General features: G+C 49.5%; 1 protein-coding gene across 2 annotated transcripts in view; it reads left to right on the top strand.

Annotated features, from left to right (window-relative positions):
- The window catches only part of SYT12 (synaptotagmin 12), a 62,322-nt gene that overhangs the window by 20,780 nt on the left and 24,491 nt on the right, over positions 1–17,051 (top strand). The window lies entirely within an intron of this gene.

Here is a 17,051-nt window from a genome sequence, read left to right as displayed (position 1 = left end):
CTGCTCCAGCTCACCACTGGTTTCAGAGCCCTGGGAGAAGTATGCTAGCTGGAAGCAGTTGGCAGAGTGATTATTGCGACCCACTGAAACTTAGGCCTCCTAGTGCTTGGAATGGATACAACATTACCTCTAAGCTCATGGTACCAGATAGCTAGGTGATGGTATGGCAGAGTGCTCATGCAACCCTACAGCTGGGGAGAAGGGTGGTGTGGGGTAGGCAGCAATGATGACATAATGCAATGTCATCTCATTTTTTCAAAGAATTGGGGTAGGTTCTCAACGCATGGCCACTCCTGCCATAAAACCTGTGGGCAAAGGAGTTTGCAAATGCAGAACCACACTCTTGTCCCAGTCCTAATTGCCCATGATGGAACCTGAATGAATCTAGTTTGAATGAAGAGTATGAAGAAATGTACATTTTGAGCTGGAGAAGGAGCAGCTTTATCCAGCTGGGAAAGGGGTTGAAGTTATTCACTGGTGACCTTCGCTGGTCATGCACTGTAGGAAGACTCTTTATTTCAAAACTTTCCAGTAGGGGCAAGTGTGCACCATGTGGGACATTCTGCATCTCCTCTGGTAGAGCAGATATGGATGTACATTTAGTAGCACGTTATACAATATAGGAGACACCAAATACCTGCTGTTCAAGGGTCACCCCACATTTTTCAGTGTATCCTTGGGCACAACTAACTCATCACGTGTATGTTTCCATGGCCCTCCGAACATGAACAACCCTGGAGGTCATGTCTCCATGACATCAGAAACCAGAGGTGCTAGAACTAATGGTGCAGGGGCTGTGCTTGTGGACTGGGTGTGCTTGACTCAAGGGAACAAGCCCCAAGGCTCCTGTTCCTATAATAAATTACACAGCCTCTGCTGCTGTCCCAGCCATCTCTCCACCACGTACAGTTCCACCTCCCAAACAAGCAGAGGCAGAAATGTCCCTTGTAAATCCAGACTCTGATGCTGAAATTGACAGCCACAGCTTCCAGGTCTCCTGCCTGCTTGTGAAAAATCAACATTCATTTCTGCTATAGCTTGGCAGCTTCTAGAGTTGGGTGAGTGCCCCTGAGCAGCAACTCTCCAAAGCTAGACTGCACTTCTCTGTGAACTGAGAGTACGATCGGTTTGTTCTGGGGATCACTTTTATCTAGCAAATGTCGGGCGCACACTGCATGGTTCCTCTAGCATGGGCTTCTTTCCTTCCTATTTAAATACAGGCAAGCACTAGGCATTGATCAGTTCCCAGGGAACTTGTACTAGTGTTTTTCAGACCCCTGCTCAGATGTGGAGCCTGTCCTTCCAAGCGTGAGGTGGGTCTGTTTACTCCAGGGGTATCGTGGGCTGTTGTAGACAATTCATGATTCGTGTCACACTTGTTTATGAGGCATGAGACCGTGTTCATAAGAAAAGTGTGTTATCGCTGTTGAGAGAGGAAGGATGGTCCTGTGGCTTGAGGTGCTGACCTGGGACAAAGAAAATCTGTGTTTGGCTCCTGATTCTGCCACAGACTTGTGGTGTGACACTGGGCAAGTGGCCTACTTCCCTATCTGTAACATAGGGTTGATAGTGCGTCCTTTGTCTGTCCTGTCCGTTTAGACTATACACTCATCAGGGCAGGGACTGTCTCTTACTGTGTGTGTTCGTAGTGCCCAGCATAGCTGGGCTCTGGTCCCAGCTGGGCCTCTAAATGTTACCATAATCTACACAATAGTCATCATCTTTAGGAAACAACCCTGTGTTGTCGGCTGAGAGGGCCAAGATCCCATAATAGGAATGAGGAATGGTTCCCTGTGATTCCCTGTCAGCTGAACGTGGTAAAATGGCTGTTAACTGACAGCAGAGGGAGGCAAGCTTTCGAGGGCTTTCATTTAAAAGCCTGCCAAAGGCAAGAGCTCTTCCTATGCAGACAGGATCACGTGCTGCGGATGCTCCGGGGCTGAGCTGACCAGTCCAGCTCTTGCTATCTCCAGCGTGCGTTTGAAGGTGTGTCTGTGCCTGTGGATTTCAGTTCCATTTCTCTAATGCTGAGCAGCTGCAGGAAGATGAGCGGCTATTGCCGGGTGCCCCCGATGAGTATCTTCCTGGGTGTGTGTTCTTGCCAGGCCACTCACAGCTCGGGGCGCTCATGCAGTGTGGGTGGGGATTCAGGCTGTGGGGATGCAGCCCAGCTACATCCATGGGCCATGTTCAGCCCTGGCATTAGCGGGCAAAACACTATTTGAGTCAGTGGCATCACACTGGCTTCTGCCAGCAGAGAATTTGGCCCCCTAGCTGCAAAGGCAGTGTCAGCAGAATTGTGTGAGGGGCGTCAATGGATGGGCACTACTCTTCAGTCCAAGTGGCTTGTTCTGTTCCATTCCTCGCTTCGTAGCTGACTCAGCACCTGAGCCAATGCCCGCTGAAGTCAATGGAAAGACTCCCATTGATTTTGCTTGGATAAGGCCCCCGATATACCCCAGTGAGCTGGGAGGTAGATGCAGCACCATGCAATGCTCCTGGTATGTCTGCCGTGAGCTGCTGGCTGGGATCCAGTGGAATATTATCCTCCCCACTGCTCAGCACTAGCCCTTCCATTTCTCCCCAGCTGCATCGATTGGGAGTAATGGGTTAATCCCGAAAGAAATCTCCACTGGGGCATGAGAAGCTCCGGGCAGACCCAGTCATAATTCAGAAGCTTCTTCCTTGGAAGTTGCTTGTGATACCATCTGTCAATTTACTAACTGTAATGGGAGCGATTAAGTCTGTTCTATGAGATGGAAAGGACTGTGAAGAGAGTTTTGTTTCAATTGCTTCCCTAGCCAATGAGCTGCAGGCTTGCCTGTCTAGCTCTTGGGAAGCGGGTCTGTGAGCAGTATGCAGAGGACCTGGGAGGTGCTGTCTCCTGGCAAAGGAAATAGAGGGGGGAGGCTGGACTCCTGAGTGCCATTCCCAGCTCTGCTAATGACTTACTCTCTAGCCTTAGGCAAAACACATATCCGCCCTTAACCCACGTTCTCCATCTTACAGCAGGGGTAGTGATACAGACCCACCTCCCAGGGGCACTGTACTAACTCATGCCTGTAAAGCAGGAGAGAGCCTTGTCTGGGCATCTCAAGCATCCTGGATTTTGCAGGACATTCCACTCTGGCTGAATCAGGCTGCCTGTTTCACTGCATCACAAGGGCAGGCAAGGGGAGGAGGGACAGACTTCCACCAAATGTGCTGTAGCCTATGGGAAAATGCTTTGAGGAGGAGACCATGGCCTCAGATCTTGTCTCTACTGGCTGCTGTTTATATTTTCATGTACTTCATAGTCCTTATTACTGACCAAGCTCTTATATCCCACCCTTAGGAGCCTGCCTGTGCTCTCCAGCTGGCTCGGAGGGAAAACTGATTGCGACAGGAGCACTCCAGCCTCCAAATACTGTGAGACTGAGCTGCTCCTCAGCACATGCAGCTGCTCTGATTTGCTGCCCTTTCCAGGAATAGGGCAGGGCCGTGAATCGGGTGCAGACTTCCCCAAAGGAAGTCTATAAGCATATAGTCTGTGGGGCAAACCCATTGCGTTGGCTGGTCTGCTTTGAGTCATACCTCTGCTCGCTGCTGGTTATATTTCTATGCCTGGAATGGCGGGGGAGACGGCTAATGGTGGGGAGGAAGGCGAGAGGAAGGAAGAATATTAAAGGGAGACAGTGGGAGACATGTCAGATCAGAAAAGAAATATAAGAGAGGTGGTTAGGTTGGGACCCAGCATGTGCTTAACCTGAGGCAAATGAGTCTTCCTGCTGAAAGTCAGTGGAATTGCTCACATGCTTAAAGTTAACCACCTACCTAAGTGTTTTGCTATATCGGGGCATTTGAGGGGGGAAAAGCTGAACTGAAACACGAACAAATGATGGAAAAACATGGGTGGGGAAAATCCAGAATGTGAAAAAGACTTGAAAGAAAGATGCATTGAAGATGGAGAATAGGGAGAGAAGTGAGAGGACCAACAAAGACGTAGTCAGTCATTATTTTATCATCTATAAAATGTAGTTTCTATAAGATTTTTGTATGTGTGATTTGTTGTTGCGATATTTGTGTGTATTACCCCAGAGTCCCAGTCCTTGACCAGGACCTCATTGAGCTGGGTGCTGTATAAACACAGGGGTCCTGCCCCAAGGAGCTTACCATAGAAGCGTAAGACAAGAGACAACAGGTGGGGAAGCGCAAGGAGACACTGAGCTAATACAGATGAGCATGTTAGACAGTGGTCTCAGCACACTAGCTACCTAACTGTTGTCACGGTATGGAGGGTTTCACTTGTGTTTTATTACTAGTGGCTTATTTATTTCTAGCAAATCTAACAAGTTTCCCAGTTTTGTACTCAGAGGGCCACACTCCCCCCTAAATCCGCTGGCCTCGGGCACTCTGTGGATCATCAGTGATAGGTGTGCTGGGGCAGCTGCCTGGTCGCTCCGAGCGTGAAGGCTAAGCTTTGGTGCCAACCACCATCCGTTCTCTTCCTCCGTCCGTTGCACGTGGCTCGCTCTGTCCTGTCCTGTCCTGTCCACCTCCGTCCTGTTGGAAGTGGCTGCCTGCTTCCAGCAGGAGTGGGCTGGAGTCTTAGCAGCGTTGCGTGGTGTTTGTGCTTGGTTTCTGGACAAGCTGATTTGAGTGTGGCCAGGGAGGGAGAAGCCCCTGGGAGGCTAGATATGGAAAACGTGAAGACAATTAAAAGTTTGAGGAAACTGGGCTGGAAGTTGCGTGTGGTTTCTGTAAATGGGACGTTCCTCCAGCTGATGATCCCAATGGGCTCTGGGTGTGTCACGTGGGAGGCAAGTCTCTCTCAGCAGCTCGAAGGAACACGCGAGCACGTTTCACATTTGCACTTGCTCCAGGTCAATAATGCCCTTCTGCTCAGATCAGTACCAGGTTTACAATGGCGCAGTGACGCCGGGCCCAGGCTCCAAAGGGGTCCCGGCCCGGCCCGCTCTGCTTGGGCTGCAGTCCAAAGCCCTGCCAGCTCCTCTCCATCCCCTGCCTCTGTCCCGCACCCACCGGCAGCCAAGCTCCCCCCTCCCGCACCTCTTCTCTGCCTCCTCCCCCAGTGTGCGGCGTTCCCGCTCCTCCCCCTCCCTCCCAGTGCTTCCCCCGCTGCCGAACAGCTGTTTGCCGGCGCTCTGGGAGGGAGGGGGAGGAGCGGGACCGCAGCGTGCTCGCGGGAGGAGGTGGAGCAAAGGTGGAGTGGGGCCTTGGGGAAGGGGGTGGAATCAGAGCAAAGGCGGGGCCCCCGCACTCCCCCTACACATACCCCCCACCATGAGCCACTCAGGGTAGGGTGGGGGGCTGGGAACACCCCCAGCCCCCTGACCTGACTCCTGCACCTCCCACACATATCCAGCCCCACCCTGAGCACCAAATGGGAGCTCCTGCACCCCCCCCCCCACATTCCCACCTGCACCCCTTGCACTAAACAGGAGCAGCCCCAGGTAAGCGCTCCACACCCCAACCTCCTGTCCCAACCCTGAGCCCCCTCCTGCATCCTAACTCCTGGCCAGATCCTGCACCCCCACCCCCAGCCTGCTCCTGCACCCTAACTCCCTCCCAGACCCTGCACCCCCAGCCCTGACTCCTGCATCCCCGTCACACACACCTAGCCCCCTGCCCTCCCTGACTCCTGCACCCCCCTCACATCCCTCCAGCCACCTGCCCTCCCTGACTCCTGCACCGCCTCACATCCCCACCCCCACCCTGAGCACCAAACGAGAGCTGCCCCAGGTAAGCGCTCCACACCCCAACCTCCTGCCCCAACCCTGAGCCCCCTCCCTCACCCTAATTCCCTCCCAGACCCTGCACCCCCAGCCCTGAGCCCCCTCCCTCAACTTAAGTCCTGGCCAGACCCCACATCCCAACATTTTTTTAATATAAAATGCTCTTATCCAAAGCACTTTACAATAGTTAGCTAACAGTGCAAACAATATTTGGAAAGATCATTAAGTGGTCTGCCGAGACCCTCGGCAATTTTCAAGTGGTCTGTGGAAAAATAAGTTAGACTACAAAACCAATCAAGGTACTGAACTGTATTTCCATTTACTTCCTATTACTTACAGGAGGAGGATGAAGGAAAAAAAGAATGAAAAACGGGGGCAGGGGGAGATAAGAGAGAATGTTCTTTTTCTTGGCTGGGTCCCAAGGAGGGGCCCCAAAAATGAAGCTGAGCACAGGGCCCCACTAACTCTAAATCCGCCACTGGGGCTGACCCCTCCCCCACAGCTCCCCACACCACAGCAAGGGACTGACACCCCCCCTCCCCCCAAGCTCCACATGTTATTGCCAGGACAGGGGCTGGCCCCCAAGCCTCATTCTGGCTGGGGCTGACCCCCCAAGCCCTGCTGCCTGACACCTTGCGTTGTCATCCCCATACACACACACGTTCCTCCACGGCGCACTAGGGGCTGCACCAGACTTTTTTGGTAAACTGGGCATTTGTTCATTTGCTCCAAGAGCAAACAGGATAAATGCCAGTTTTTGTCAAAAAAGTCAGGATGGCCGGGACAGAGCTTAAAAAGGGAACTGTCCCAGCCAAACGGGGACGTATGATCATCCTAGCTCCAGGCAAGTGGGTCCTGAGGGAGTCTGGCCAGGTTGGGGGCAGACCCTGGCCCGGCTAATCACGCCACTCCTGAGAGGCCAGAGTAATTCCCCGCCCTGGTACTGGACTGGCCCCGGCTGTGCTGCCAGCTCAGCCTGGCAGACACCGTCACTTTCCAGCAGGGCCAGTGAGTGTGGCCAGGATGTGAGTCTCTGGAGGTGTGGGGGGGTCTCTTGGGGGATAGTGGGGGAGGTCTGTGTGTTGGGGTGCTGGCCGTGGGGGGGTCTGAGTGGGGAGCTGTGGGGAAGTGCATTGGGCAGTAGTGGGTGGGTGCTGGTGTGCAGGCGGCTGTGCATTTGTGGTGGAGGGGCTGTGTGGGGGGCTGCTGGGCACAGGGAGTCAGGGGCTGTGTGGCACGGCACGGGCCCACCCCCGAGGGGAAGGGGCACGCTGGCAGCACAGGGCTGGGTGGGCTAGGCAACTGCCGGTTTGTATACAGTGTCCTTGCACTGGGCTGGGTGGAGGTGGAGCGGGGCCGGCCCCACCTTTTTTTTTTTTTTAAATATGGAGCTATACCTATCTCAGAGAGCTGAAAGGGACCTTCGAAGGTCATTGAGTCCGGTGCCTTCACTAGCAGGACCAAGTACTGTCCCTGACAGATTTTTGCCCCAGATCCCTAAATGGCCCCCTTAAGGATTGAACTCACAACCCTGGATTTAGCAGGCCAATGCTCAAACCACTGAGCTATCCCTCCCCCTCCTCTGCCCCATTGCCACTGCCTGGCCCCTTGCTCTGGGGACCAACCTCCCCATGCCATGCTCCTTTGCCCCCATGGGGGCCCACAAATATGTTTGGTGCCGGGCCCACAAAAGGTTAATCCGGCCCTGACTCAGATCCTTCTGCCTGGACGTGTATCAATTTATACCTGTCAACATCCCAATTTACCTCCATGTGCACGAGCCAGGGCCTAAAGATTGAGACCATTTCAACAAATGAAGAAATAAATGACATCGCACAGGGAGAGCCTGGATTCTATGATGTGCTTTTTCAAATCTTTCCCTTCCTAAATCTCCTCGCAGCTGCAGGTTTCCTTTTAATTAGCCATGAGATAAGGAAAACACAATGCCAGATTTGCAAGTGCTCAGCATCCACTACTGGACCAGACCCTCCCTGCTGAGCTCTTTGCAAAATCTGGCCCCAGTTAATAGACACACCTAGCTCTTATATAGCACTTTTTATCAGTAGATCTCAAAGCACTTCACAATCTTTTAAATCACCCCTGTGAGATAACACAGGGCTATTGTACAGATGGGAAACTGAGGCACAGAGAGGCTAAGTGACTTGCCCAAGGTCACAAAAAATCGGTCAGAGCAGAGAATTGAACCCTAAACCACTCTACCATCCTTCCTTTATGGTGGTGGGTTCCTGATAATCTTGCCTCTTGTTCCTCTTATTTTTTGAGGGGGCAATTTTTAAATAAATCAATTTCTGGTAAATGATGCCAGGTGGTCAGCTTGAGACACTCCAGTCTTGTTCTGCCATGGAGCAGGGACAGTTGGGCTTGCTTGCTTCTCCCCAACTCCTGTCCCAACATGCCTTGGCTTTTACCTGGAGAGACACCCTGCAGTCCCCAGGATCATTCAATTCCTGGCCTCTCTGCTGAGGCGGCCTACAAGGGTGCCATTTAATACCAATTGAGATGGTGGCTTTTGTGCTATAGAGTCCTGCCCAGCAGAGACCAAACTGAAATCACTAATTCATACAGCAGAGGCCACATAGGACAATGGTCAGAAATTAACAACTGATCTCTGCCATTCTGGGCTGGATTTGAACCAGTCACCGAGGCCCTGATCCTCCAAAGGTCTCCATGCAAGTGAACCCCTGTGGCCATGCCAGTGAAGTCAGTGGTGCTCCATACAGGTGCAGGACACCCCCCCCCCCATGGAGTTATTTGCAGCTTTCCAGCTATTGCAGGATTAGGGCCCTACAGCTGAAAAGCTTCCTGCCCCATTGCTTTGAGAATTTCACCCCCACATTGCAAAGCCACTTGTTAAGGTGGCAAAGAGCTTTCCATTATAAACCTGATTTTTGACCATATCCTCTAAGTTCCTCAATAAAAGAAGTCCTTAATACCCAACATGTCTCATGATTCTTCTCTAGCCAGCTGGGTTTCTTTGGTTGGGGATTGTTTTTTGCTGCTTTCTGTTGCAAAGTTTGAGGTTAGTTGGGCCGGGCATCTTGGAGGTAGTGAAATTGGAGAGTGAGATTGTTCATTTTTGGAAGAGGCATGTGATGCTTTTGTCTCTGGCCTAGACACACCAGCTTTGCTTTATTGGGTTCTTCTCAATGAGAAGGAGGGTTTGAGCACTTTAGGCAGGTTGCATGGTTAATTCTGGAGTTATTTGCTATCCAAGTTGGACACCTTGAACGTTCTGTCCAGTCCTGCCATATGTTGCTGGCTGACCCGGTAAACGGTTGTGCCCCGCTAAGCTTTGGCTTAAAAAAGAAGTCTTCATATCACTGCAACTAGTTTAAAGATATGAACTGATTCCAAGAGGTGGAAGTTTGTTCAGCTCATGGCAAAACACCCCAGCCATAAGCCAGATATAGGATCTGATCCAAAGCCCATTGAAGTTAACAGGAACCTGTCCACTCATGTCAATGAGCTTTGGATCAGGCCCATAAAACAAACCCCCTCACAGTCTGAGCTAAAGAACTCAATCTACTTCTATACAGACTAGAACCCCAGCAAAAAGAACAGGAGTACTTGTGGCACCTTAGAGACTAACAAATTTATTTTAGCAGAAGCTTTCGTGAGCTACAACTCACTTCATAAGCTTTCGTGAGCCTCCGAAGAAGTGAGCTGTAGCTCACGAAAGCTCATGCTGAAATAAATTTGTTAGTCTCTAAGGTGCCACAAGTACTCCTGTTCTTTTTGCGGATACAGACTAACACGGCTGCTACTCTGAAACCTAGAATCCCAGTGTATCTGCAGCACCTCAACTCTCCATCGCATTGGATGCTCAGGCCCTGCTGAACATCATTATCGCGTTCACCCTTTACAAACTGGCGGCAGATGCCCGAGCACTGCACCAGGACACCCTGAAGCCTGGTTCGTAGCAGTAAGAGATGCAGAAGGCGGGTAGAGATGCAGGAAACAGAACTTTACTGAACGTGAGAGATCAATGCTGAGTGTCTACTATTTGTCCAGCTGCAACGTATCTCCCTCTTGCCTTCCAGAGCCCCTGGTCCTTCACCACCCTGATCCCTCTAGAAACGTGATCCACTTTCTCAAGTTCCACTTATTCTGCTGCAAGGTCCACATGCAGAATATTACATTTTCAGTTTGTAGGCCCTGCTACTTATGATTGGAGAGGCTCAGAACCAGTAGGGAGGGAAGGGAGGAATGCAAACATTGTCACAAATTATTATTTCTTTTTTGCTAAAGTTTTGTTTTCACCAACGCTTACTGACCAGCTTTATTTACAATGTATCAGTATCCACATTGGATGGGCAGGGGTAGAGTTACAATAGGGTTGCCAGTTTTGGGTGGGCGTATTCCTGGAGGTTTCATCACATGACATAATCTTTAATTAAAGATTAATTTTTAATTCCTGGAGACTCCAGAACAATCCTGGAGGGATGGCAACCCTAAATTACAGGGTCAGAGTTAAGCCTGTCTTTATGGAACCTTATCTCCAAATTTCCTGGCTCTCAAATATTTGGTGGTTTTGGAGGTTTTTTTAACTACAGGGGTATAAATACAATGTTGTTTGGAACTAACTGCTGCATATTTACAACTCTAACCTCACCGAATAGTTTATCTGGAAATTCAATGAACAAAAGAAGGGACAAATCATCTTAGTAGGTAGCAAATTTTGGCTTCCAAAGAGATCTGTATAAAATACTCCAGCAAGTATAAAATATTATCTTTAAAATATTTTGACAGTGCCCTTTTAAGAATAATTTTCAGCATAAAGACCAGACTCTCTGAATTTATGCTCTGTAGTTATTATTTATTGACTCTATTTACAATTCACTAACACTATTTATAGACGCACACTGGCCAAAGACAAATGACGCATACTGGCCGGAGACAAATAATGAAGACACATTAATCTCTTTCCTGTAGTGTGCTGCAGTCAATTGAAAAAAATAACTAACATTTGTATAGCATCTTTCCATTCATAGATCCCCCAAAGCTGTAGCAACCATAGATATTTATACAGTGATCACTCCACCACTGATGTAGTGGAGCCATTTCTGAGAGCCCATCTTTTCCCCCAGAGAATACCTGGATCTCCCATTGACCTCAGCAGGAGTTGCTCATAACCCTTGGGGGAGCACAGGGCCATTGGGTGGCAGACAGCAGCTGTCTAAGACCCAGATGTTGCAATTGACTTTGCACAAGCAGACCCAGTGTTCTCAACGCAAGATAACAGTCTCACAATATCTGGTGTTTTTCTTTAAGCTCCAGTTCCCGGATTCATGTGGTTAGAGGAGAACCTGAGCTTTCGTTTAAAGAAACAGGAAGTTTCTAGTCTGCACGATTGCAGAGGAAAGCTGGAAAATGTGAGGCTAGAGTATCCGAAAGGCTTAGAATCTGGACAAAGAAAAAGAATCTCAAATTAATTATTTTTAATGATCTCAGGAGTTTTGAATGCTTGGGGTTGGCAATATCACAGAGCCCCATCGAAATCAATGTGATCTCTGTCTGTGTGCTCAGGGTGTGTCTACACTGCAATTAGACACGCGTGGCTGGCCCGTGCCACTGACCCAGGTTCGCAGGGCTCTGGCTCAGGGACTGTTTAATTGCAGTGTAGGCATTAGAGCTCAGGCTGGAGCCTGGGCTCCCGGACCCTGTGAGGAGGGTGGTGCCAGAGCCCAGGCTGCAGCCCAAGCTGGAACATCTGTACCGCTTAACCCAAGTCAGCTGGCACAGGCCAGCTGTGGGCTTGTAACTGCAGTGTAGAGACACCCCCACAGTCTACCCATGCTTAGGGGATCAGAGCCCAGCAGTGCCCTGTGATGCTACAAGACAGTCAGTGGAGAATGCTGTACATCAGCTAAATGAAGCAACAGGGAGGATTTTACAAGAGCCAGATGTCCGGTGGTAAGTATCATGGTGTGCAGGATCTCAGCTTCCTGGACTGACTATGGGAACTGGCAGGGTGCAGAGCGGGAAGAAATGCAAAGAAAGGTGATTTATTACCGCCCAAACACAGAGCTCCAAATGGCAGAACTCAGTCAGGAATGTTCAGGCCTTAAGGGTGCATCTACACTGCAAAAACAGCCCTGTGGCAGTGAGTCTCAGAGGCCAGGTCAACTGACTCGGGCTTGCAGGGCTCGGCTACAGGTTAAAGTAGCAGTGTAGACGTTCCTCCTTGGGCTGGATCTGGGGCTCTGAGGGTACGTCTACACTGAGATAAAAAACATGAGTCTCAGACGCTGGGCTCCAGGCTGCAGCCAAACATTTGCACGGCAGCTTTATAGCTCTCTGAGCCCAAGCCCCGTGAGTCTGAGTCAGCTGACCTGGGCTAGATGTGGCCATGCCGTGCTGCTTTTATCACAGTGTAGACACACCCTGAGGACCCACCCCTGTTGCCGGGTCTCAGACCCCGGGCTTCAGCCCGAGCAGGAATGTCTACACTGCTAGTTTTAGCCCCAGTGTACTCGCCCCATGAGCCTGAGTCAGTTGATCCAGGCTCTGAGACTCGCTGCTGTGGGGTTTGTTTTTTTTACTGTGTAGACATACCCTAACACTCCTATCATATGATACTGGAGACCTGTAGCCTCTGTGGTTCCGCCCTTCCCCTGACTACAACAGGCAGTGTGGTGGTTTGTCACCCAGAGCCTGCCTCTGGCCCCATTCATCCTCTGTTCCACACAATCAGTGTGCCATTGGTCACCTTTCCCTTTGTCCTTGTGGGAGGGGAAAGCAGGGTCATTAACGAGCCTTTGGCCACTTGTCCCTTTCTGTGACAATAATCGGTGCGGAAGCCTTATCCACCACACTGCATTGTGTGTGAGGTGATCTCCCCCCACCCCAATGGCAGTGTCTGCCATGGCACTTGGTTGGCATCCAGTGCTGCAGTGCCATGCTGCATGAGCTTTGTCAGCTTACGCAGCCCTGCTGGATATCCCAGGTCACCATCTGTGACACAGCCTGTCTCTCTGGCAGCCCTGGGCATACTTAGTGCCTGAGAAGTCTATCCAGAAGCTCCAGGGAGGCGAAAACAGCGCAGCCTGCAACGTGTTTGTTTATTTCCACAGGCCAGAAACAGCATCATTTATTTGCAGAGTGACAGTCACCCCATTGTGTTGAGTAATGATCAGTAAGAGGCCAATGCTCCTTTAGCGTTGTGTTTATCTACAGCAAAAGCAGAGTATTACGGTTACTGTGGGAACCAGAGCTTTCACAATTTTTGTGTGCACAAAATCTCAGCCATGAGGACTGCATTCAGTTTAGCTCTTTGCAGTGGGTAGATTACACTCCACAGTGGCACAAGATCAGTGTCTCTCCTCTTAAGAGTCACTTGCCATTTCTCACTGGAAACTCCTGAGGGTCCGTAGTGACCAGCTGTGTAATCTGGAAGTCATTTGCACTGCACAATAACAACTACTACTACTACTTTATGGACAGCTTCATGTATTCTTGTGCGCCTGTAGATGGCACTCTTTATATTAACTGTCTACCTATACTCACATATAGTCAGCTCTATCTTGTTTATATGTAACACCTGTAATGCTTAGGGCAGGAGCATCAAACGTGCAGCCCATAGAACAGTTTCATCTGGCCCATGGACTTCCCATGACTCTATGGGATTGTTTCATTACCCCAGAGTCTGCACTACAGGGGTGTGATTTGTAGGGTGCACCAATGTGTTGTGTTCTAACTCCACCGTGTAGATCCTGCTAGTGTGCACTGATGTGGTCCTGGACAACAAACAGGACTACATCAATGCGCACTAAGGACATTTAGTGCACACCGGCAGATCCACATGGTGCGTCCTACAAATCACACCCCTGCAGTCCAGACTCGGGAGCAGCAAAAGCTTGCATACAAGTGTAGAACCACGTGGTCACACTGAAGAGACGCTAGAGAGGAATATGTCTGGCAGAAGGTGGTACAAGGCTGAGCGAGGCAAAATGGCACTGAAGAGCGCTTACCTGCCAACTGGAGAATAGAAACCCCAACCTGGCAAGTGGAAGAAAAGGAAATTTAAAATCGGTCAGAGGGTGAATGTAAGTAATAACCACCATGGTTTATCTTTAGCTATTTCTGTTTGAATAGCTTTTGCTGAATGTGGCCCATGCTAAGTGGCAGGTATCAGATCAGGCCCACTATATGAAATGAATTTGACTTAGGGCTTATCTACACAGTAAGGTAATGGGCTCTAGAGGGGTGTGGCTTCTGCACACTAGGGAACCTTTAGTGCAGATCGGCAGGGTTCCATGGCCCAGTTAGCATGCAGCATGTTATTATGGTTTAGAAATCACCCCCCCCCCCTCCCGCAGAGCGCATTACCCGACGGCATAGACAAACCCTTAGTCTTGCTGGTCTATAAGGCACCACACACATCAAAACTCTTTCCACTCCTCTAGGGAAACCATGTTAGGAGGAGAGTCTTTAAATCAGAAGTCTTTACCTCAAGACTGGTTGGCTTTCTAAAAACTATAATATGCTCTAGTTTTACCCAAGTTAATGGGACTGATGCAGGAATCACTGGGTGAGAGTCTATGGCCCATGTTGTACATTAGGTCAAACTAGATGATCATAATGGTCCCTTCTGGCTTTAAAAGCTATCAATCAGTATGTCGTTATGTTTCCCCTAATTTAAAAACCCATCTTAAGCCCAATAATGTCAGTATGGCAGCGGGTAGGCAGGCAATGAGCTGAGAGTAGAGCTACTGGTAGGCTATGAATCAGTCTGTGCTAAAACAGCCTATTTTTGTTACCCTGGGCTCTCTTCCCTTCCCCACTTGTTTACTGGTTTCACCCACCTCCTATATTTTGGCTTTTGCGTTGTAACTCTTTGGAGCAGCATCCTACATTCAGATGGCGTTAAGGTTGAGAATACAGAGCAGTAACCTCAGAGTAAAAAAAATTAAAAATCACAAGGTTGTTATAATTTTCCCAAAACCAAACATTCCACACGTAGGAAGTTCAGAATTAAGAGTAAATTTAAAAGAAATTCAAACACATTAAGGTAAGAAGTGCACAGTTCAGGCACTCAAACAACCTTAACTCTGCCTTGTAGTGATACCATCCAATAACCATACAATTAAGTATCAGAGAGGTAGCCGTGTTAGTCTGGATCTGTAAAAAGCAACAAAGAGTCCTGTGACACCTTATAGACTAACAGATGTATTGGAGCATAAGCTTTCGTGGGTGAATACCCACTTTGTCAGACGCATGTGGTGGAAATTTCCAGAGGCAGGTATAAATATGCAGGCAAGAATCAGTCTAGAGATAATGAAGTTAGTTCAATCAGGGAGGATGAGGCCCTCTTCTAGCAGTTGAGGTGTGAACACCAAGGGAGGAGAAACTGCTTTTGTAGTTGGCAAGCCATTCACAGTCTTTGTTTAATCCTGAGCTGATGGTGTCAAATTTGCAGATGAACTGAAGCTCAACAGTTTCTCTTTGAAGTCTGGTCTTGAAACTTTTTTGCTGCAGGATGGCCACCTTAAGATCTGTTATTGTGTGGCCAGGGAGGTTGAAGTGTTCTCCTACAGGTTTTTGTATATTGCCATTCCTAATATCTGACATGTGTCATAGAATCATAGAATCTCAGGGTTGGAAGGGACCTCATGAGGTCATCTAGTCCAACCCCCTGCTCAAAGCAGGACCAAACCCAACTAAATCATCCCAGCCAGGGCTTTGTCAAGCCTGACCTTAAAAACCTCTAAGGAAGGAGATTCCACCACCTCCCTAGGTAACCCATTCCAGTTCTTCACCACCCTACTAGTGAAAAAGTTTTTCCTAATATCCAACCTAAACCTCCCCCTCTGCAACTTGAGACCATTACTCCTTGTTCTGTCATCTTCTACCACTGAGAACAGTCTAGATCCATCCTCTTTGGAACCCCCTTTCAGGTAGTTGAAAGCAGCTATCAAATCCCCCCTCATTCTTCTCTTCTGCAGGCTAAACAATCTCAGTTCCCTCAGATTCTCCTCATAAGTCATGTGTTCCAGCCCCCTAATCATTTTTGTTGCCCTCCGCTGGACTCTCTCCAGTTTATCCACATCCTTCTTGTAGTGTGGGGCCCAAAACTGGACACACTACTCCAGATGAGGCCTCACCACTGCTGAATAGAGGGGAATGATCACATCCCTCAATCTGCTGGAAATGCCCCTACTTATACAACCCAAAATGCCATTAGCCTTCTTGGCAACAAGGGCACACTGTTGACTCATATTCAGCTTTTCGTCCACCGTAACCCCTAGGTCCTTTTCTGCAGAACTGCTGCCCAGCCATTCGGTCCCTAGTCTGTAGCAGTGCATGGGATTCTGCCGTCCTAAGTGCAGGACTCTGCACTTGTCCTTGCTGAACCTCATCATATTTCTTTTGGCCCAATCCTCTAATTTGTCTAGGTCCCTCTGTATCCTAGCCCTACCCTCCAGCGTATCAACCACTCCTCCCAGTTTAGTGTCATCTGCAAACTTGCTAAGGGTGCAGTCCACACCATCCTCCAGATCGTTAATGAAGATATTGAATAAAACCGGCCCCAGCACCGACCCTTGGGGCACCCCACTTGATACCGGCTGCCAACTAGACATGGAACCATTGATCACTACCCGTTGAGCCCGACCATCTAGCCAGTTTTCTATCCACCTTACCGTCCATTCATCCAGCCCATACTTCTTTAACTTGCTGGCAAGAATACTGTGGGAGACTGTATCAAAAGCTTTGCTAAAGTCCAGAAATAGCACATCCACTGCTTTCCCCTCATCCACAGAGCCAGTTATCTCATCATAGAAGGCAATTAGGTTAGTCAGGCATGACTTGCCCTTGGTGAATCCATGCTGACTGTTCCTGATCACTTTCCCCTCCTTTAAGTGGTTCAGAATTGATTCCTTGAGGACCTGTTCCATGATTTTTCCAGGGACTGAGGTGAGACTGACTGGCCTGTAGTTCCCTGGATCTTCCTTCTTCCCTTTTTTAAAGATGGGCACTACATTAGCCTTTTTCCAGTCATCCGGGACCTTCCCCGATCGCCATGATTTTTCAAAGATAATGGCCAATGGCTCTGCAATCTCATCGGCCAACTCCTTTAGCACCCTCGGATGCAGCGCATCCAGCCCCATGGACTTGTGCTCGTCCAGCTTTTCTAAATAGTCCCGAACTACTTCTTTCCCCACAGAGAGCTGGTCACCTCCTCCCCATACCGTGCTGCAGAGTGCAGCTGTCTGGGAGCTGACCTTGTCTGTGAAGACAGAGGCAAAAAAAGCATTGAGTACACTAGCTTTCTCCACATCCTCTGTCACTAGGTTC

The sequence above is a fragment of the Mauremys mutica genome, chromosome 4 (assembly GCF_020497125.1).
Source record: "Mauremys mutica isolate MM-2020 ecotype Southern chromosome 4, ASM2049712v1, whole genome shotgun sequence".
NCBI lineage: Eukaryota > Metazoa > Chordata > Testudines > Geoemydidae > Mauremys > Mauremys mutica.
Note: the sequence above shows the minus strand (reverse complement) of the source record. Positions and strands in the feature narration are given on the sequence as shown.